Source organism: Papaver somniferum, chromosome 6, assembly GCF_003573695.1.
Source record: "Papaver somniferum cultivar HN1 chromosome 6, ASM357369v1, whole genome shotgun sequence".
Taxonomy (NCBI): domain Eukaryota; kingdom Viridiplantae; phylum Streptophyta; class Magnoliopsida; order Ranunculales; family Papaveraceae; genus Papaver; species Papaver somniferum.
In genome coordinates this window covers 154842729-154865393 of record NC_039363.1, presented here as the reverse complement: position 1 = coordinate 154865393, position 22665 = coordinate 154842729, and positions in this window count along the sequence as shown.

The window sequence follows — 22665 nt, the reverse complement described above, 5'->3', positions numbered from 1 at the left end:
TGGTTAAATAACCCTTAGATTTAAGTTCCTGGGTAGAAGATAAGCAAACATTTGGTACATTTCTAATATTCAAGAATTCAAATTTTATGGTCCAAATATTGTTTTTAGATATTCTGCCTAAACACAACCTAACATCTCGTAACTTAACTGCGATTTCATGGCGAGAACCTTCCTCTCTGAGTAGGGGTGTAAATTGGGCTGGGCCGGGCAGCCCGGCCTATTTATTAAATAGGACGGTATAGGGCGGGCCGGAACATTTCTTATCCATGAAATTAAAAGGGTCGGGCGGGCAGGGTTATTTATCTACAGTAAGTACCCATGGCCTACCCAAGCCTGTTTTGTAATTTGGGCTCGGGCGGGGAGGGCCTTGAATATTACAAACAAATATATATTATACATATATATTGTTAAAAATAAAAAGAAAGTAGTAATAATACACAAGTTTTACTTAAAATTAATAATTAAATACGAGAATTGAGATGGGAATAAGATAAATCAAACTTCCTATAATTTTTCCTGAATTGAATCATCAGAAAAGGAAAGTGCCTTAGATTTTGCTCAATATTTTCTCTATATGGTTAACAAAATTAGACTCCTATGGAATAAAAGTTAAGAAATACATATGAAAACTATGAGGGTTGACTGTATTAAGTATATGTACCAAGTATATTCTAGGATAAAACAAAATTGGAACAGTCACTTAGGCTAGGTAAATGGATAACACCGGCGGGTAGCATTGACGGGATAATAGGGAGTGTATTGGGCCGGGCAAGAAAATTTGAATTGTGGCATGTGTCCGCCCTCTTATTTAAATGGGATAGGTCGGGCCAGCCCGTAAAGGGTCACGGTCACACATGGGCTGTCATGGGATAGGGCGGACGGTACTGGACCTCGGGCTGCCGGGCAAAATTTACACCCCTATCTCTGAGTAAACCATCGGGCCGCTTAGGGGGAGTAGATAGATCATGAGCATGGGGATGTAAAAGAGGAACCTGATGAAGGTACGAGACTGCTGACGGGGCGAGATTTTCCTTCCCTTTTCTTCTTTTTTTCGATTACCCCTTTCTCTGTTGCAATTAGATCTGATGGGTTTTCCTTGCTAGTTGTGTTCCTTTTTCCAGTTTAATCATGATCCTATTATGTTTAATTAGGTTTTTGTTATATATTTTTTTGCTAGTTGTCTTTGGATTATGAACTAGGGTTTGCAATTAGGGTCTTTTATGGGGGTTTGTGAACTAGGGTTTGCAATTAGGGATTTTATTTGGATCGATTTTTGATTTATTCAAGAGGTTCTTTCTTGGGTTTGTGTTTTCTTTGTTCCTCGAATTGGTTCTTGTTGTTTGTGCTTAGGGTCTCTGATTTCCTTTTTCTTTTTCTAGGTGATGTAATGTTTGCCTCTTCTTTTGAGTTTGGGATTTTACTGAGATGTTTGATTGATGTGCTCCAAATTAAGAATTCTATGATTCCTTTCATTCTATTTTTCTTAAAGTTGGTTTCTTTGTTGAAGTGCAATTTGGAATTTAACTTCCTCTAGGTTTCTTGTGTTTCTTCTTGGGATAGTCTGAATTTCTTTGTTATGTATGGATTATCCGGGATTGTGTAATTTCTTTTGAAATTGTAATAGTGATCAATCAGAAATTATTTGAGTTCTTGTAATTTTCTAGGGATGTGTAATTTCGTTTGAAATTGTGAGAATGATCTTCAACTTAGAAATATGAAATTTGCTTTGATATCAGTTTGGCTTTGTGTAATTTCTTTTGAATTTGTGGTGGTAATCAAAATGAAATTATGTGAATTCTAGTTATAGTCTAAGATTGTGTAACTGCCTGTGTAGTTGTGATCTGATGTTCTGCTGGTGTTTTGCAGTTGTTTTGAAAAGCTATTTAGACTATTTTCTCAATCCCTTGACATATTCCTGATCCGAGGCATAGTTATCTTCCATGTATTTTCTATCCTTGACTTGTACCCAACTGTGTACTTTTAGCCTTGTATGATTTAGTGAACTAATGTTTTGTACTGGATTTGTTTTTTAGGTTTAGAATGTTCCTCGTTCTCCGTGTCTCGGAAATAATCAAACATTTGTAGAACCGTATCTATAAATTCTTCTATGTCTTCTCTTTTTATGGGCTTAGTTTACATAATGTTCAGTAATTTAGGATGTCTTTTTCTTTGGGTATCGCGCGATTAATTTCATTTGTGTAATTTTTCTCAAACCTTCCTGTTGTTTTACTCTACTTGTTAGAATTCGGATTATCTCAAACCTCCTCACTGCCTCTTTTTAATGTACCGAATATGAAGAAATGATACCCTTTATTCCAAACCCATGCTCCTCTGATCCGGCTAACCCTCAGGTAAGTCCACTCAAAATACATTGGTCATATCAAATCTCTCACATTTAATTTATAGTTTTCTATATATATTGTGTAGCTACTTCTTCAAGCTTTGCTTGAAATCCTTGCTCATTAGCATTTTCAAGTGTGTAATAGGTCAAACAATTGTGTATTAGTTGGAATTAATTATTATCTCCCCACGTCTTGTATCTTATAATTCCTTGTAAGTGCTGCATTATAAAGCACACCTCCTTAGTTAGTTATAGTTGTATTGCTTTTTGTATATGTTGTTATCCACAACAAACCTTTTAGGTTAGAGTTTTGCAACATTTCTTATAGATTATAATTGTATTTAAAAAACAATTCTTTCAAGTGATGTAATACAATCTCCTCCACACCAGTATTCCATAAAATCCCTTTTCCACACAATCTCCCCCCCCCCCTCGATAATGATAATCCTAGCTTGGAATTTTCAAGGAATAAACCTTCCAACAACTATTCAACACTTGCGAGGACTAGTTTCCCTTCATAAACATAAAATCATATTTCTTTCCGAAACTTTAGCAAATCAACACCATATGCTAGGACTGGCTCATTCATTACAATTCCAGAATCACTTCTTTGTCCCTAAAATTGGAAGGAGAGGTGGTCTTTGCCTAATGTGGGAAGATAATCTTAGTATTAAGATTTTACTTCACTCTCAAAATTACATACACTCCTTGGTCACCCCACCACCCCCTACAACCCTGGTTATGCATTGGTATTTATGGCCCACCACATCTTGATATAAGGAAAAACTTCTGGCACAACTTCCCATCAATCTTCAACAACATCAATCCATTCATACCATGGTTTTTGCTAGGCAACTTCAACGACGTTTTGGATCAATCGGAATAAAAAAGGAGGAAGACAAGTAACTTATGGTCAATCCCAACCCCTGCTCACAGTGATGGACCAGATGGGATTGATATATTTGGGCTTCCGTGGAGATCCCTATACATGGACAAACAACCAAATGGGGCAAGAAAACATTCTGGAGAGACTAGACAGAGCACTTGCAACCCAGCAGTGGCGTACTGCAAATCCACGTTCAGCAGTTACCCACCTTCCGAGAATAGCATCTGATCACGCCCCAATTCTTTTACAAGGAAAAGCAATAGATTGGCAGGGAACAAAAAACTACAAGTTTGAACTTTATGGCTCATACACCCGCAACTCAAACAAGTGATCGACTCAGCTTGGATACAACAACAAGATTTAGAACCTACCCGAGACCTTCAATTAAAGCTCATAACCACCGGACAAACTCTCTTGGAATGGAACAAGGAAACTTTTGGACACCTCCCAACTATGATCAAAAAATCGATGGCAAAGATTAAAATGGCACAACATCAATGTGATACCCAATTGGGTAATGAACTGGAATTCTGGTTGGTTCAAGAAAAGCAACTGAGGACGGATCACAATGAGCTATTACAATGTCATGGAAAATACTAGCAACAAAGATCCAGAATTCAATGGCTGCAATCAGGAGATCTTAACACAACCTTCTTCCGCACTAAAGCAACCATTCATCGGGCCTGGAAAAATATTCAACAACTTCAGGATCCACAAAATAAGTGGATTAATAAGAAGGGAGATGTGATTCAACTCATTCTTAACCACTTCTCTAAACAATATATTGCTGAACCTATGATCATAGACGAAGACCTTTTCAAGGATATCAACCCCAGATTATCTCCCAGACAAATGGACGTTCTTACTAAGGAAGTAACTACAACATAAATCAAGCAAGCACTATTCTCCATAAACTCTGAGAGTGCCCCAGGTCCATATGGTTACACTAGTAAGATTTTCAAAGTTTTTGGGAAACAACCCATACACAATTGATAGCTATGGTTCAAACCTTTTTCAAGGATCTTAATATACACCCACTCATGAATCACACAAACTTGACACTGATACCTAAAATAGACCACCCATCAAAACCTAATCAATTCCGACCCATCGGGCTATGCAACGTTACATACAAAATCATTGCAAAATCCTAGTTAACTGAATCAGACCTTTACTCCCTTTTATAATAAGCCCCTATCAAAGTGCCTTCCTACCACAGAGATCAATTCATGATAACATAGCTATCGCGGGAGAATTGTTCCATCATATAAAAACCTCGAGCCTCACCAAAGATCCAAAAATAGCACTCAAACTGGATATCCATAAAGCCTATGATAGTTTATATTGGGGATTCATCAAAACCGCTTCACCAAACTGGGATTTCCAACAATTTTCATAGATTACATCATGTTATGTGTTAGAACTGTTACATACTCAATCAACATAAATGGTACACCACATGGATATATCAGCCCAATTAGAGGAATTAGACAATGGGACCCTCTATCTTCTTACATCTACATAATTTGTGTGGAGATCTTATCTACGAATTTGGGGAACCTTCAATGTCAAAAGTTGGTTCAAGGTCTTAACATTTCAAAAAAAGCACCACCCATTATTTACTTAATGTACGCTGATGACCTTCTAATCACTTACAAAGCCTCTTCTCAGAGTAATCTCCATCTCAAGAACCTGCTTCAGTCTTACGGAACATTGGCAGGCCAAGTAATCAATACTTCTAAATCAGTAATCATTTATCACCCGAGATTGGATCCGACAAAGGTTAGTAATCTTCAACAGTTCTTTGATATGCCGGCAATATCAAAACCTCTAATCTATCTAGTAGTCCAATTAAAACAAGGAAGAGCATCTAACCACACCTTTGCGCACTCCTACAAAGATTAGCCCGAAAAGCTAAAGGATGGATGACAAAATGCCTAAACCAAGATGGAAGATTAATCTCATTAAAACCTCCCTAATCCTCACCTCAAATCACCTTATGCAAACACAAAACCTACCTGTCAATGTCCACAAACAAATAGATCGTATAACGAGGAACTTCTCCTGGGGACATGATTCGTCAGTTAAAAATCTTCATCCTATAGGTTGGGACAAGGTAACAAAAACAATATCTGAAGGAGGATTAGGCATAAGGAAAAGCAGTGATCATAACAAGGCTCTTCTCATGAAAAGAATATGGAATTTGCATGAACAACCTAACTCCATCTGTGGAAGTCTATTCAGTGAAAAATATATCGATCAACAACCAATTATACAAGGCATCAATAGCGTACCATCTTCTTCCAGCGCCCAATGGATACAACTAGCATCAATTGTCCCTACCATGCAACAGTTGATATTTCATCGTATTGGAAACGGGCTATCAACACCAATAGAAGCCAACTAGATTCCACATACCCCAAACCTAGATCCAACCCAATGTTACCCATTCCAAATGGTAGCTGATATCATAGATCCAATCACTCATAATTGGGACCATGAAAAAATAAATACACTCCCCAATCTTGTAGCCCAAAAAATCATAAACATCCACCTACCCCAAGATAACACCCAGGACAAAATTATCTGGCCACATTCAAAATTTGGAAAATACATTACTTCATCGGGATACAAATGTCTAACCCATAGTCAACCTAATCATACCCCCCTCCCACCCACCAAATTCCTGTGGACCTTACCGTGTCCACCAAAAATTCATCTTTTCTTGTGGAAAGCAATCAATGAAGGGTTACCAACCTTCTCTATCCTCCATCACATCCATTTGATCAACTCAGACATTTTCCCCAGATGCAATTTAGCTCCGGAATCAGCAACTCACCTGCTAATTCATTGTCCAACGACAACTGTATCTTGGAACACTTTATTCTCTCAAACCCCAAACACATCAAATCCCAACAATGCACTCTCTTTTTCTTTAACACCTCATACAACCATCTCCCAGATTCTTTCAACAATCAGCACCAACATCAGTCCTTTCCTCTTTCTGTTTTTTATTTTGGACACTATGGTTAGCTAGGAATGATCTAGTAAACCAACAAAAGTTAACATCAGCAACAGAAATCCTTGCTTGGGCTCAAAAATAGCAAAAAGAATATTTGGAGGCGCTACAATCCTTACATCCAGTTCTACCGGGAGATTCTCCAATACTGAACCACTCAAGAAACACCAAAAGAATCTCAAAAATCTCGGTAGGATGGTCCACCCTGAACATGAATTGGATTAATATCAACACTTATGGAGCGGAGGGGTCATCCCGGTTTCGCGGGTGCAGGTTTCATTTGTAGGGACTCTGACGCACGAACAATAATGGCTCTAGCTCAACCTTTGGGAATTACAACTGCCTTAACTGCAGAAACTTGGGCTATGCTTTTGGCATCAAGAACATCTACAGAAAGGCAATGGCCAAAAGTTCTCTTTGAGACAGACTCAAAGAACCTTTTACACTTCATCACATCTCCTTCTCCTCCCCCTTGGCATATCTCAGGGATGATTGAAGAAATAAAGAATAGGATGCAATAGATTTTGCAGATTGTTATACGACACAACTACAAAGAAGGAAATCAAGCATCAGATGGTTTGGCCAATAATGCAGCAGATGAAAGTCAAATGGGGAACTTTTCAACCAAAATTTGGGACCAGGCAATCCCAGATTTTATTAGTCAAATTGTTTTTCATGACTCCGTGGGTACTACATACCCGCGTCAAATTGTAACCCAATTCTCCGTTTAATAAATTACATGCTTCAAAAAAAAAAAAAGATCTCTTAACTTAAGTTACAAATATGCCCCGGAAACCATCTTCTTCGTCGTTTAGATAATACAGGGAGAAAGAGAGTTCGGCTGAAAAAATATCAGAGAGAGTGAGAAGACACAGAGAGATTGATAGAGGTGTAGAGTTTTACTGAAGATATGAATATGACCCTGTGCTAGGTTGGATAAGAAGGAAGAAAAGTGGATTCCTGGTTTCAATAAATGGAAGATTTTCCTCCCTGTTCTTTATCTTGGATTCATATAGCCATTGAGAAACTATAGTTTGAAGTTAAAATTATGGTTTTCAATATTGAAGCAGGAAGATAAATGAGATATCCAAGGTACGTGTCAATTAATTCTAATTTCAATTGAATTCCGGCCGTGTCAAATTGGGGCAAAATTTGATTTGGGGAAAAATTAAAACCCTTGATCGAGTGACTGTTTTTGTATGAATGATCAGCAATGATGGAACTACCGAGTTGGTTATTTTGATTATTCACAACGAATATCAAGTAAATGTGGGGTTTACTTCCTTGGGATGTTTTTCTCTTTTGTTTTATTAATATTTGTTTGGATCTTTCGGGAATTCAATGCACAAATTTGTGTTTTTTGAACGCATAAAGTTGTTTATCTTGATCAAAAGGTTCTATGTTGAAAACAATACCATATTAACTCCTATTGAAAATGTTAAATTTTTTTGTTGATGTTGGAAGATATATGGAAGTTATGAGTTTTGTTGTGTATGAGTTCTGCTTAAAGTATGTGAAAATGTTCACCATTGTCATTATCTCATAGTAAGTTAATGTTGGTGAATATTAACATCAACTTATGCGTTTTGTTGTTCATGGGTCCTGCTTAAAAAGGATGTGAAGGTTTCGAGAGATTCAAATTAAGAAGGTTTGGTGAAGATTAAGACCAAGAAAGAAAGTAGATGAAATAATGGAATTGCTATCATCGGTTACTGGAGATAATTATTGGGATAAACCTATTGGAGATAATTATTGGGATAAACCTAGATTTATCCACGAAATACACTAGATGCACCGTAAGATCGAATTGGGATTACTTATATTGTTAAAAGAAATAAATAAATAAATTCAGATGACTAAATTGTTTAAAATGATATAAACTATTTATATATTTTACGAAGTGAATTTATCAGACTTACATCAGTTATGATAAAAGTTTAGAGACTAATGAATCTTAATAAAATTATTACTTAGTTAATCCAGCACTGGGGAATAGTGAATGTTGTGTTTTCTTTGTTCATAGGATGGCATTGTGGGGCTTGGCCAACCTTGATAGGGCAACTGCATTCAGAGATGACCGATCATAGAAGTATGTTATAATTATTTTAAAAATCGAAATTTCAATTTCACTTAGAAAGACTTGTAGGAATCTTCCTTGAAGTTAGAGACATATATCTTATAAAATAGAAATTAGTTTAAGAAACTTAGACTTCACTATTTGATAGAATCTAAATCAGTGTAGTTGAATCTAGAGCCACAAATTTTAGTAGTAAAAAGCCATATAAGTTTGTGCTTTGTTTCTTGTTGTTGGTGCTTATACAAGAAATAAGTTTGTCTATAAGGTGGGGAGTTTTTGAAGACCACAAGGATGTTTTGATTTTCGAGGACGAAAATATATAAGGTGGAGAGAATGTAAATACCCTCAAGCTCGTCAACGCTATTAGACTAGTCAAGAGACGTTTTAGCCGCTAATAACTCGATTAGGTTGGCACGAACGTTAATTAATAGGAACTAATCTAACAACGATATAGATACGAGACTAGTACCATTGGATAGATCTCGAAAAGTTAAGCAGCCATCACTGCCCGCACGCGTCATTTGGACACTAGAAGAAGAAGATATCATCAGATTAATATACAAGGGCAAAATGGAGTTTTTACAGGGGACCGACCTGGCTGGTCTTATCTAACCAGATCGAGCATATAAGCTCATTCATACTGATAGACGCATTTATGTGTCTATATTGTCCTCAATTTTCTGTATTGTTGGTGCTCGATTTCGTACTTATTATGGTGTTTTTTTGTATTTGTAGGTATTTTTGGGAAATAAACATTTTCGGAAAATTCTGCTCGAAAAGTTGCTCGGGGCACCCCCGGAGAAAAGTACTCAAGGCACCCTCATTTTGGATAAGGGCACCCCCATGCACCCCTACTGTTAAAGGCTCCTGCATTTTGGATCAGGGCACCTCTTCTTCTTCATTTCAAATTTCAAAACTGGCGGGAAAATAAATAAACAGAACTGTGTAATTTTCGATCGAAGTTTGAAGGAGTTATAGGTTGATTAAAGGGATGAAATTTGTTGGGCAGTTGTGATATGTCCCGACAAAACTATCATGAGTGATTTAATTGGCTAAATTTGGCTAGATAATTCACGAGAAGAAAACATGGGAGTTTATTCTCGGAAGAGGTTATCACGGGATTGCGTAAGATTTAGACGTGTTGGAGTGTGCTAAACTGGAGCAGAAACGTGTAGAGTTTGTTGGATGGCTACAGACACGTGAGAAGTTGTGAAAAAGGGAAGAAATCCCGTGACTGGCAGTGAAGAATATTATCGAGTAAATGAAGATTATCTGGAGTTATTGTCGAGTATTTTTGATTCTGGAGAGAGTATATAAAAGGTGCTGAGGGTTATTAAAAGTTTTACGGAGAGTTTAGGAACTTATAGAGCATCACAGAGTTGAGAAAATCAAATTCCAGAAATATTTTTCTGCTGCTGCTCATCTGAAGAACGCGAAGAACAAACCATCCAAGACAGTCGTTTTTCAACAGTGGAAACAACACACAGTCGTGGGTCGAGAATCAGCGACAGTGCACTTCTATCGTTCTTTTCTGTTTGTAACACATATAACTGTTACAAACCCGGTTATCATTGTGTCTCCCATTTCATCATTTGTAAACACAATTTGAGCAATGAAATCAACTTTTGAGCGTGTTTTCCTTATGATGAGCTAAACCTCATCCTCTGGGGCGAAGGAGGAAGCTATTTCACCAATGAAAGTGGTAATTTCTAATTTATGCAATTATTATATGATTATTTTCCTAGATAAATAAATTGCTAAAATGGTTTTTGTTAAACAATTGTCATTTCAATTGATGGAGCATGCTAGCCTAGGGTTTTGATGTCTCATACTTTCGTTCTACAATTGTTATTTCTAAAAAAATAAACTGTTGCAATATTAAGAATCAATTTGAATGCATGATTTGCATGATTATAATTAGAGAATATAAATCACTTTGATTTTGGTAAATAGTGGATTCCATAGCCCCGGTCTTCTCCATATTTTTCATATCACTTTTATTTAAGTTTGCTATATTTTTAGTCTCAAAAATTAAATCTAAAATCTATTGCTTTCATAAGTCTCATCGAACTTTTTATTACAACTCAATTTGAAATCACATCAATTTTTGGCGCCGCCGACACGGACTCATTTTTAGGCTAGAGTGTTTAGATCTTTTTTTTTAGGTTTTTATTTGTTTTTCATTTTTATTTTATTTGTTATTCTTTACGTTTCTGGGCTTTCGTCTTTTCCTTACAGATTTTGGAATTTGGAGCGAAAGAAAAATTTGCCAAAGCTTTTGGTGAATACTTAAAGATATGGAGTAAAAGCAACGCGAAAGGAGCGAAAGAAAAGGAGAATAAAAATTAATTTAAAAAAAAGAGAGAGAGAGAGAGACAATTTTTTAGATTATCTTTTTCTTTTGCACTTTATTTTTGGACTTTGGACTGTGGATTTTGGGACTCTATTTTTCTAAAACCCTACGGAAGGGTAGTTTAAATATAAACTGTTTGCAGAGAATGACGGCGATTACGATATCGCCTTGGCCCCTCGGGTTCGTACATGACATAGGAGTCGTGGCCCGAGTCGACTTCAGCGGTTCATCCCCCGTCTGGTACGGGAGGTAAGTTTGTCGAAACACTCGCAAATCTCCTGTCAGAGAGTTACTGTATTCCTTCGGTTGCATATATGCTGAGGATTTGAAAACAACTTCTTTAATTTCCTAGTAAAGGGAAAGGACTGGCCATACAAGATAAGGGTTCGGATTTCATCACCGTTCCCTTCTTGACCGCCTTAGGAAAACGAAACCAAACACGAACCTAAGCCTAAAATTTGACTAGAACGAGACCTATAGGGTAACGATCTTAATAGGAAAGTCATTCGAAAAATATTGGTTACTCTTTTAAGCATGCTTCAAAGTTCATGATGGTTTCTGTGAGTTGAATACGCCGCCTTGTAACGCCGGTGAGGCCTTGGGTATCAAAGCTCCATTGAGCTTCCCTCGTCTCGATTCAACTTACTTAAACTCGGATTGATTCCAGAGGGGTTTGCTTAAATTGTAACGAATTCCCTTTCGAAGGATTAGAAACTGGTCTAGAAACAATCTAAGTGGAGCCATTATGCTTTTTGTTTGCTAAAAATCAGTAGGTTTGTTGTGGTGGAGTCAGCCTTGTTTGTGTTTGCATAGAACTTCCCTTCCTTTTAGGATTTCTTTCTTTATATTTTGTTTTTATAGTGTATGCCCAAGGTTATTAAAGAGCGGGCTTGGAAAAGAAACACTCTAGGTCGTTTGATTAGTGATAAGCCTAGTAGTTCTTCTTGTGAAGGCGGGGATCTCGAAGGCTCTTCTTTTGAGAGCGCTGTTTTTGGAAACTTCAGTTTTGAGAATCTGTCTCTTCGTGAGGAAAATACACCTAGTACTTCAGCTGTGCCAGCAATGGCAACTTTGAAAGATTACATGTTCCCAACTAGGTCCACTTGAGCTTCGTGCATTAAATTGCCAGCCACTACGGCTAATTTCGAGATAAAACCTAGTATTCTTCAGAGGATCCCTATATTCTTAGGGAAAGACGATGAGAACCCTTATTTTCATATTAGGGAATTTGAGGAAATTTTTGGGACAATTAAGAATAATTCCAAGTCTCTTGCTAACTTAGAACTTCAAGTCGGCCAAATAGCTAAGTTTCTTAGTGATAGAGAAGATGGAAGGTTCCCTAGTCAAACTAATCCTAACCCTAAAGGAGAGAAATCGTACAATCATGTGAATTCTATAACAACCCTTAGGAGTGGAAAGAAAGTTGACAATAAGTTTGCCATGCCTGATAGTGAACATGCCGTAGTTCACCTTTCTGAGCCAGAAAATGAGGAGACTGATAGAGTCTCCAAAGAGACCAATGAGGGTCCTGCTGAGCCCGGCTTTGTTCCCAGAGCCCCGTTCCCCCAGCTGCTAGTTCCAACTAAGAGGGAGTCCAACTTTAATGATATATTGGAGGTTTTTAAACAGGTTACTACCAACCTCCCATTATTAGATGCAATTAAGCAGATTCCCGCTTATGCCAAGTTTCTTAAGGATATGTGTACGCGAAAGAGAAAACTTAGTGTCCAGAAGAAAGCCTTCCTAGCTAGTCATGTGAGTTCCATTATCCAGAATACCACTACTCCTAAGTATAAATACCCACGGTCTCCTACTATTTCTTGCACAATAGGTAAATACCGTGTCGAGAAAACTTGGCTTGACTTAGGAGTCAGTGTGAACTTACTGCCATACCATGTCTACCTTAAGCTAGGACTTGGTGAGATGAAACCTACCCAGATGACACTTCAGTTAGCTGATAGGTCCGTTAACATTCCTCGTGGTGTGATCAAGGACGTTCTTATTGAGGTCGACAAGTTTATTTATCCAGTGGATTTTGTTATCCTAGATACCTAATCTGTCCCTGACCCAGAGAACCAAATACCAGTGATTTTAGGTTGCCCGTTTTTAACTACATCCAATTGATCATTAACTGTCGAAATGGTATTATGAATTTGTCTTTTGGTAACATGACTATTGAGCTGAACATTTTTAATATTAGTAAGCTACCCTCTGAACTGGATGACTCGAACATAAAAGAGGTGAACATGATAGGAACACTAGTCGATGAGTCATTGCCAAAAACTTTGTTATAAGATCCATTAGAGAAATGCCTAGCCCACTTTGGGATTGATTTTGATGATGACGATGTGATTAATGAGGTGAATGCTTTGTTAGATTCAACCCCTTTGATAGACACTATTAATGGCTGGAAAACTAGGTTCGAACCTCTACCCGTTTCTGAGTCTACCCTAGTTCCTTGGTTAAAAAAGCCTCCTAAGTTGGACCTTAAACCATTACCAGATTCCCTGAAGTATGTGTTTTTAGGCCCATCTGAAACTTTACCTACGATTATAGCATCCGACTTGGATAGTGATCAGGAAAGTAGGCTAGTGATTGTCCTTCAGAATAACAAGGAAGCTTTAGGGTGGACCATATCAGACATTAAGGGTATAAGTCCTACTGATTGTATGCATCATATCTATTTACAGAGTGACACCAAACCTTCTAGGGAGATGCAACGTCGACTGAACCCTAATATGAAAGAAGTAGTTAGAACCGAGGTTCTTAAGCTGTTAGATGCAGGCATTATCTACCCCATTTCAGACAGTAAGTGAGTCATCCCCATTCAGGTTGTTCCCAAGAAATCCGGTATTACTGTAGTCCAGAATGATAACAATGATTTAATCCCAACCCGGGTTACCACGGGTTGGCGTGTCTGTATTGACTATAGAAAATTGAACAAGGTCACTAGGAAGGACCACTTTGCCCTTCCCTTCATCGACCAAATGCTAGAGAGATTAGCTGGACGTAGCCATTATTACTTTTTAGATGGGTACTGCGGTTATAATCAGGTTGTTATTGCCCCAGAAGACCAAGAGAAAACCACTTTTACCTGTCCCTTTGGTACCTTTGCGTATAGACGCATGCCTTTCGGGCTTTGTAATGCTCCTACGACCTTTCAGTGTTGTATGTTGAGCATGTTTTCTGACATGGTAGAACGGTTCTTAGAGGTCTTTATGGATGATTTTTCAGTGTTTGGTTCATCTTTCGATGAGTGCTTGCATCATTTTTCATTAGTTTTGACTAGGTGTAAGGAAAATAATTTAGTGCTTAATTGGGAGAAATGTCACTTCATGGTTCGTTCAGGAATTGTTCTAGGGAATATCGTATCTTCAAAGGGTATAGAGGTAGATAAAGCCAAAGTTGACCTCATTAAAACTTTACAGGTCCCAAAAACCATAAGAGATATTAGGTCATTCTTAGGGCATGCAGGTTTTTATCATCGATTCGTTAAGGATTTTAACTTAATTTCTAGGCCTCTTTGCAATTTGCTTGCAAAATACGTTAAGTTTGTCTTTGATGATGCTTGTTTAGAGACTTTTGAGAAGCTTAAGAATTTACTCACTACCGCCCTCATAGTCCAGGCACCCAACTGGAACCTACCCTTTGAGATCATGTATGATGCTTCAGATTATGCTATTGGTGTTGTGCTAGGTCAGCGAGAAAATAAGTTATTTCATGTGATTTACTATGATAGCAAAACTCTGAATGATGCCCAGTTGAACTATACCACTAAGAAGAAGGAACTATTAGCTATTGTGTTTGCCTTATACAAGTTTAGATCCTACCTCTTAGGTTCTAAGGTCATAATCTTTACTGATCATGCTGCTTTGAAGTATCTTCTTTCCAAGAAGGATACTAAACCTAGATTGATTAGATGGATCCTATTGTTGCAGGAATTTTCCTTAGATATTAGAGATAAAAAAAAGGTGCAGAAAATATAGTAGCAGACCACTTGTCTAGGCTTGTTGTGGATACCCTTAATGATTCTCCTCATGTTAGGGATAGTTTTCCTGACGAATAACTGTTCTTTGTTACCCAAGCACCTTGGTATGCGAATATAGTGAATTATCTTGTTACTGGTCGAATGCCCCAACATTGGGGTAAACAAGATCGTTCTAGGGTTTTAGCCGAGGTGAAGCACTTCTTTTGGGATGATCCTTATTTGTTTAAGTATTGTCCAGATCAGATTATTAGGAGATGTATACCTGAGAGTGACCAGTCCAGTATTATTTCCTTTTGTCATGATCATGCTTGTGGGGGTCACTTTAGTGCTAAGAAGACTGCTGCTAAAATATTGCAGTGTGGATTATATTGGCCGTTTTGTTTTAACATAGCTACTGTGTTACTTGTGAGCGTTGCCAGAAATTAGGAACCATTTCCCGTAGGAACATGATGCCCTTGAACCCTATTTTAGTTGTTGAGGTCTTTGATGTGTGGGGTATTGACTTTATGGGTCTGTTTCCTAATTATTTTGGTAACCTTTACATCCTTGTTGCAGTAGACTATGTCTCTAAGTGGATTGAGGTGGTTGCGTGTAAAACCAATGACCATAGGGTTGTGATTGAGTTCTTGAAAAATAATATACTTACACATTTTGGTACACCGCGAGCTATAATTAGTGATGGAGGGTCGCACTTTTGTAATGGACCTTTTAGGATTTTGATGAAGAAATATGGTATTACACATAAGGTAGCTACCCCATATCATCCACAGACTAGTGGTCAGGTAGAGGTTTCCAATAGGGAGATAAAGCGTATATTAGATAAAACAGTTAATCATAATCGGAAAGACTGGTCGTCTAGGCTTACTGATGCCTTATGGGCTTACTGTACCGCGTTTAAGACCCCCATTGGAATGTCGCCTTATTGGCTTGTGTATGGCAAGGCATGTCATTTACCTGTTGAGTTAGAACATAGAGCTTATTGGGTTGTTAAGCAGCTAAATTTTACACTTGACAAGGCAGGAGCCCATAGGAAACTCCAGCTCAATGAGTTGGAAGAGATTCGTATAGATGCTTACGATAGTGCCAAGGAGTATAAGAACAAAATGAAACTTGTGCATGATAGGAATATTTTAAGAAAGTCATTTTCTCCAGGTCAAAATGTTCTTCTGTATGATACCCGCTTGCATCTTTTCCCTGGGAAGTTACGTTCTCGGTGGAGGGGTCCTTTTATTGTTTGCACTGTCTTTCCTCATGGAGCTATTGAGATCGAGACACCAGATGGTAGTAGTTCTTCGAAGGATAACGGTCAGAGATTGAAACCCTTTTTAGATCCCTTTCCTACAGGTTATGTTGAGGAGGTCCCTCTGGAGGACCCTGTTTACCCTTGATTGACCATCGAGGCGATTGTATGTTGTATATTAGTTTTTGATTTCTCTCTTCACCCAGGTACTATCTTTCCGACTTCTCTCTTTACTGATTCCTTATGTTACTTTGCTTTTTGGTATTGCTCTTTCATTAGAAACATTGAGGACAATGTTAGATTTAAGTTTGGGGGTGGGGAAGAAACTTTTTGTTAGCTTTTAGTTGCAATAAATAAACTCCAGAGCCTAAAAATTTATGCTTATTAAGGTTGGCACTAACCAATCTAAGTGGATGGGAACATCTTGGTTGTAGGAGTTGAGGAACCAATCTGATTAGATGGAAACATCTAAAGAGTCTATTCATAAAAGCACAGAGCTCAGGTGTTAGAATTAAAAAGAAAACATGGTAGTTTCGCCATAACTCGTTGAATCCTAATCCCTTCTGTTTTTATTTCTTAAATGATTTGGTAGGGCACACGACTCAAGTTTTTACCATTTCTAGGTGAAATAGGGTGATTGAGATACCAAAAAAAAAAAAAGTTTGAGACCAGACCATCAGACCAACCAGAATAAATTCAATAAAGTCGACCACTGGTGCCCTTGTATATGCCAGTTGTGTTGACCTAGAGTTAGGTTTATCGACCACTGGTCCCCTTGTATATGCCAGTTGTGTTGATATTAGTCAGACCAGTATCTCAGTCCATTAGGATAGGTTCATCTTGGTAGAGGCCTTCAGACATATATGGGAAACACCGCTCACTTTTACCATCTATTTTCTCTTTATCCATCTTCTTAATCTTTCCATATGATTGGTTGACTCCGGTTATGACGTCTAGAAACTATTTGAGGAGAGCTCTGTCACTTATATATGAATTTTAGTATGTTGAGTGCAAACTCGTGTACAACAATTGGAATTTCGCATCAGGGTACTTCCTCCTATAGTCAATGTTTGTATGCCAACAAAGGAGATTCTTTAGTGCCTTCCAAGGTTTTGCGTAGATAACTAGGGTCTGGAATAAAGGTTTTGTGGGTACACCTCTGGTAAACCCTCCGGAGACAACACTCCGCCGCTAGGGCCACTTAGCGGTTTAACGGATTGATGCACGTGCTAAGTGTAGTCATTTTTATTTTCTAGATTAGTTTTGCTCGAGGACTAGAAAATAATAAGTTTGGGGGTATTTGATAGACGCATTTATGTGTCTATATTGTCCTCAATTTTCTGTATTGTTGGTACTCGATTTCGTACTTATGATGGTGTTTTTTTGTATTTGTAGGTAATTTTGGGAAATAAACATTTTTGGAAAATTCGACTTAAAAGTTGCTCGGGGCACCCCCGGAGAAAAGTACTCAAGGCACCCTCATTTTGGATAAGGGCACCCCATGCACCCCTGTTGTTAAAGGCGCATGCGTTTTGGATCAGGGCACCTCTTCTTCTTCATTTCAAATTCCAAAATTGGCGGGAAAATAAATAAACAGAACTGTGTAATTTTCGATCGAAGTTTGAAGGAGTTCTGGGTTGATTAAAGGGATGAAATTTGTTGGGTAGTTGTGATATGTCCCGACAAAACTATCATGAGTGATTTAATTGGCTAAATTTGGCTAGATAATTCACGAGAAGAAAACAGGGGAGTTTATTCTCGGAAGAGGTTATCACGAGATTGCGCAAGATTTAAACATGTTGGAGTGTGCTAAACTGGAGCAGAAACGTGTAGAAGACAACTAAAAGTTTGTTGGATGGCTACAGACGCGTGAGAAGCTGTGAAAAAGGGAAGAAATCCCGCGACTGGCAGTGAAGAATATTATCGAGTAAATGAAGATTATCCGGAGTTATTAGCGAGTATTTTTGATTCTGGAGAGTATATAAAGGGTGCTGAGGGTTATTAAAAGTTTTACGGAGAGTTTGGGAGATTATAGAGCATCACAGAGTCGAGAAAATCAAATTCCAGAAATATTTTTATGCTGCTGCTCATCTGAAGAACGCGAAGAACAGACCATCCAAGACAGTCGTTTTTTAACAGTGGAAACGACACACAGGCGTGGGTCGAGAATCAGCGACAGTACACTTCTACCGTTCTTTTCTGTTTATAACACATATAACTGTTACAAACCCGGTTATCATTGTTTCTCCCATTTCATCATTTGTAAACACCATTTGAGCAATGAAATCAAGTTTTGAGCGTGTTTTCCTAATGATGATCTAAACCTCATCCTCTGGGGCGAAGGAGGAAGCTATTTCACCAATGAAAAGTGGTAACCTCTAATTTATGCAATTATTATATGATTATTTTCCTAGATAAATAAATTGGTAAAATGGTTTTTGTTAAACAATTGTCATTTCAATTGATGGAGCATGCTAGCCTAGGGTTTTGATGTCCCATACTTTCGATCTACAATTGTTATTTCTAAAAAATCAACTATTACAATATTAAGAATCAATTTGAATGCATGATTTGCATGATTATAATTAGAGAATATAAATCACTTTGATTTTGGTAAATAGTGGATTCCATAGCCCCGATATTCTCCATATTTTTCATATCACTTTTATTTAAGTTTGCGATATTTTTAGTCTTAAAAATTAAATCTAAAATCTATTGCTTTCACAAGTCTCAACGAACTTTTTACTACAACTCAATTTGAAATCACATCACATACTTCTTCTTTCTCTTTCTTTCTTTCTCGTTTTTCTTCTTTCCTTCTCTTATGTACCTTCTCTGTAGTAATCGAGTGATGAGATTGAGAGTTGGTTCGAGAGAGAGACAATCGATGAGTTAGAAAAGATGATGTATAAGATGTTGCTGATGTTGATGAGGAGATGAGGGTGGTGTTGGTTTTTGGTTGAACAGAAGGTCAGGGTTTTGTTTGAGTTCAAGATGTGGAAGAATTGATTAACCAAAGATGAATTTGAGTAGTTTTGAAGATGAATCAAGAGTTAGGGTTCTCATAGATTTGAATTAGGGTTTCTAGAAGAATTCAAAGATGAATTTGAAGATGAAATTGATGTTTTAAGAAGAGTATTTGAGATGGGTAATGAATGAATTGAAGATTTAGTGTTTATTTGAGATTGAATTTGCGTATCTTGGATTCAGTATTCTAGGGTATGAAGTTTAATTGAAGAAGATGAGATCGACAGTTCAGGGATATGAAGAAATCAAGGTTGAAGATTTTAAAGAGCATGCTTCATCTATTTTAATTTGGAATTCTCTGAGGTAATCCCTCTTTGTTGAATTGAAGTCTGTTATCTCTATTGAAGTATTGATGTGTCGTTATCTGTGGGTTTCAGTGTTATGAATGTTGTTCTTGATCTGAGTTACAGATGTTGTAATTAAGTTTGGTAGTAGTGATTGCTGGGTTGATGAAGCTGATATTTCCATTGAAGCTGAGATGAGAAATTGTGTTGTTGCATTGGTGTTTAAATTATAGATGGTGGCATATCATATGTGTTTGGATGTTACAGGACATGGATGTTGCTTTGAATATAACTGGGATTTAGTGTGTGTGGGTGTCTTAAGTGTGGGTTGAGATGAATGAAGCTGAAGAGACTATAATGGAGATATAATGTGATATGTATTAGGTAAAGGTATAGGGAATGATGTTTTAATGCTGGGGTTATGGAATAGTAGAAGATGGAAAAGGGGTTTAGGTTTGTATTGTTGAATGGGATATGCAGTTGAAGCATTTGGGGTGATGGAGTTGTAATGGTGGTGATTATGGAATTATAGTTCATGGGTTGGTTATGAATTAGAGATTGCTGAGACTGAGACTGAACTTAGTCTGATGGTGTTGTCTGTGCATTGTTATGCTATTGCAGATTTAAGTGAATTAGTATGAGTTGATGAAGATGTTGATTTAGTGAAGTTGATATTGGGTAGGATGCTGTAATGAAGGTGGTGGGTGAATGTTGTTGTAGATGTGTTTGCAGTTATGTTTAGTTGTTACATGATAGGTAGGGATTGTAACTGAAGTATTGGAATGATGGATTAGATGATTGTATGAAGTTGAACCTCTCTTGTAGAAGCTTGGAAAAGCTGCAATTACAGGTAGGCATAGTTTGTGATTGTAATTGAAATTGAATTTTGTTTAAGTTAAATGTATTGTTATTGAATTATAGTTAAGAGTTTTGGTGTTTCACAATGTTTGTGCACTAGTGTTCTTTGGCCTGAGCTATGGCTCTGGCCTGTGAAGAAGATTAGACATGTTAGCCATCCTAGTCACCTGTCTGACACGTTTCTGTTTAGCTGACTCAGTTAATCTGACTGAGTCAGATGTGAACCTGACTTACCTGAATCAGTCTTGTTGACTGAGTTGACCCATTGAATCACCCGATTTGACTCAGTTAGTTGACGGAGTTAGTCAATTGGCCAATTGACCAGGGCTTAGACGTTGACTGTTAGTTGACTCAGATGGACTGGACCTTAGGATAATGGGCTGGTCCAGTGGACTTGGGCTTGCGACTAATTATCATATGTTGATGATTTGGACCCTTATGGTTCGAATTAGCCTTTGGCTTCTTCTACAAAGTTGTAGATACTCATAAGACTTAACTATTGGATTATAGAACCAACCTAATTAAACTAGTAAACCTTAGATGTGTTAAAGGTAGAGAATGAAAAGGTGTAGAAAAATAATTGAGCTTAGAACCACTAGTTAGACTTGTTTGATTCTTGTATGAGCCATTTTGGCTAGTTTCTTAGACTTCTTGTGTGATTAACAGTTAGTCTTATTAACAACGATCGATGCAAAGGATGAACTAGTGGATCGTGGATCTCGAGGTAGGTGAGGCTTGTCATCAAAAGAGGTGGGAATTTACATTTAATCTTTTGAAACCATTTTATTTCTTTTGCAAAAGTTTATGTTTTATAAACTCACGTATTTACTGTTTGTGCATTCCATGCTCTGTTTAGTTTGTATCATGATATTTCTGTTGATACTTTTAATCTTTTCATGGTTTGGAAAGGACTTGTAATGTTTTGTTGTCGTCATGAATTACATGGGAAATAAGAATTTCCACCTGTGGTATGTAGGATACGCTCCTTCACATTTATACCTAGAGCTTTTATGATATATTGGTCGACAGTTTGCGAGTTCGGAATTGTCGACATCCATACATGCGATTAGGTGTGGATTTGCGAGTTCGGAATTGCACAACCATATTATACATTGTTTGAAGAATGAGTTTGTCCATATACATGTTTGTTTGTTACAGTGACTTGGTCACTTTTAATGTTTGGTAAAACATGCATCGTTTTCCATGTCTTGCTATGATTTCTTGAAAGTTAAATGTTATATTCCTACTGGTACCCCTTTTAAGGATGATGTGCTCACCCATTCCCACTTTCAGTTTCAGAGACAGATCAGAGTGGCGCAGCGAAAGCTTCGAGGAGTTGAGTCTGTTTGTTATATTACTTCTGCTATGTTTATTATGTTGTATATACTATTTACGAACAAAATGACTATTGTATATGTATCATTTGAGAGAAGTTCTTGTATATAAATATATATTTTGAGCGGGGATAGTTTTGGGTTATGTTTTATAGCAGATTTATTAATCAAATGTTTAAGTAATTGTTTTAGATCCTTAGTGCCTATTTATTAGGTAATCTCTTGGATTCGTCAGCTGCTAGATTTGGAGGCGCTACACCTTAGCAGACCCATTTGGTTGGGGGAAGTAATGCATATCCCCCAATTATTTTTTTTATTCCCCAATCGCGTGTTCATTTAAAATAACAATCTTTAAAGAATACGATATGTGTAATAAGAAATTAATTTTGGTCATTTATAAAATATAGTAGGGATATAAAAAAATTAAAATGAGTTTTTTTTTTTGATAAGTCAAAAAATTGTACTAATGAGATAACAATATTTACAAGATAGCTTACAAGAAAAGAGGTCAGGGTGACCTCAAAAACTTATAAACTACTTAAATCGAAAATAAAAAACATAAGATAACTCAATTGAGTTTACAAAATCAGGTCTTCCATCATAACTAATGCCTTCTTCATTTTGAAGTAAGCAACCTGTCTTCGCCATAATATCAGCAGCGAAATTTTCTTCCCAGTAAGTATGAATGAAGCGAATAGCAGCAAACTTGTCACGAAGCTCCAACCAACGTTCTTAGCAAACCAAGGTAAATCTCCGCTTTTCTGATCGAATAAGAACAATGTCATAATTCCATCTCCTATCCCACTCCAAACCAACAATAATGCCATACAATTCTGCCAGAAAATTGGTTATTACTCCAAAACCAATACTCATGGCCCCAACAATATTACAATCCGCATCTCTTGCTATAACTCCAGCTCCCACCACCCTTGGATTACCTCTAGAAGCACCATCGCAGAAAAGAAGCAATTCATCACGTTCCGGAGGACTCCAAATACAAGCAATAGGCGTTATTACTTTTACCTTCCTATGTTTAACACGAAAGAAATCCAGAATTCGCAAGTCTTCAACTGAATTATGCATGAAACTCTTAAGTCTACATGAATGTTCGTGTATGAAGTTGAAAACGCGCTGCTGAAAAAACACCCAGTTTGGTGCCTTCTTCTCATAGACTTTTTTGTTGCGCGTGAACCATAATTCTGATCGAATGACAAGGTTAGCAATCAACCACAGCTCCTTGATGATGCGACTAGGACCC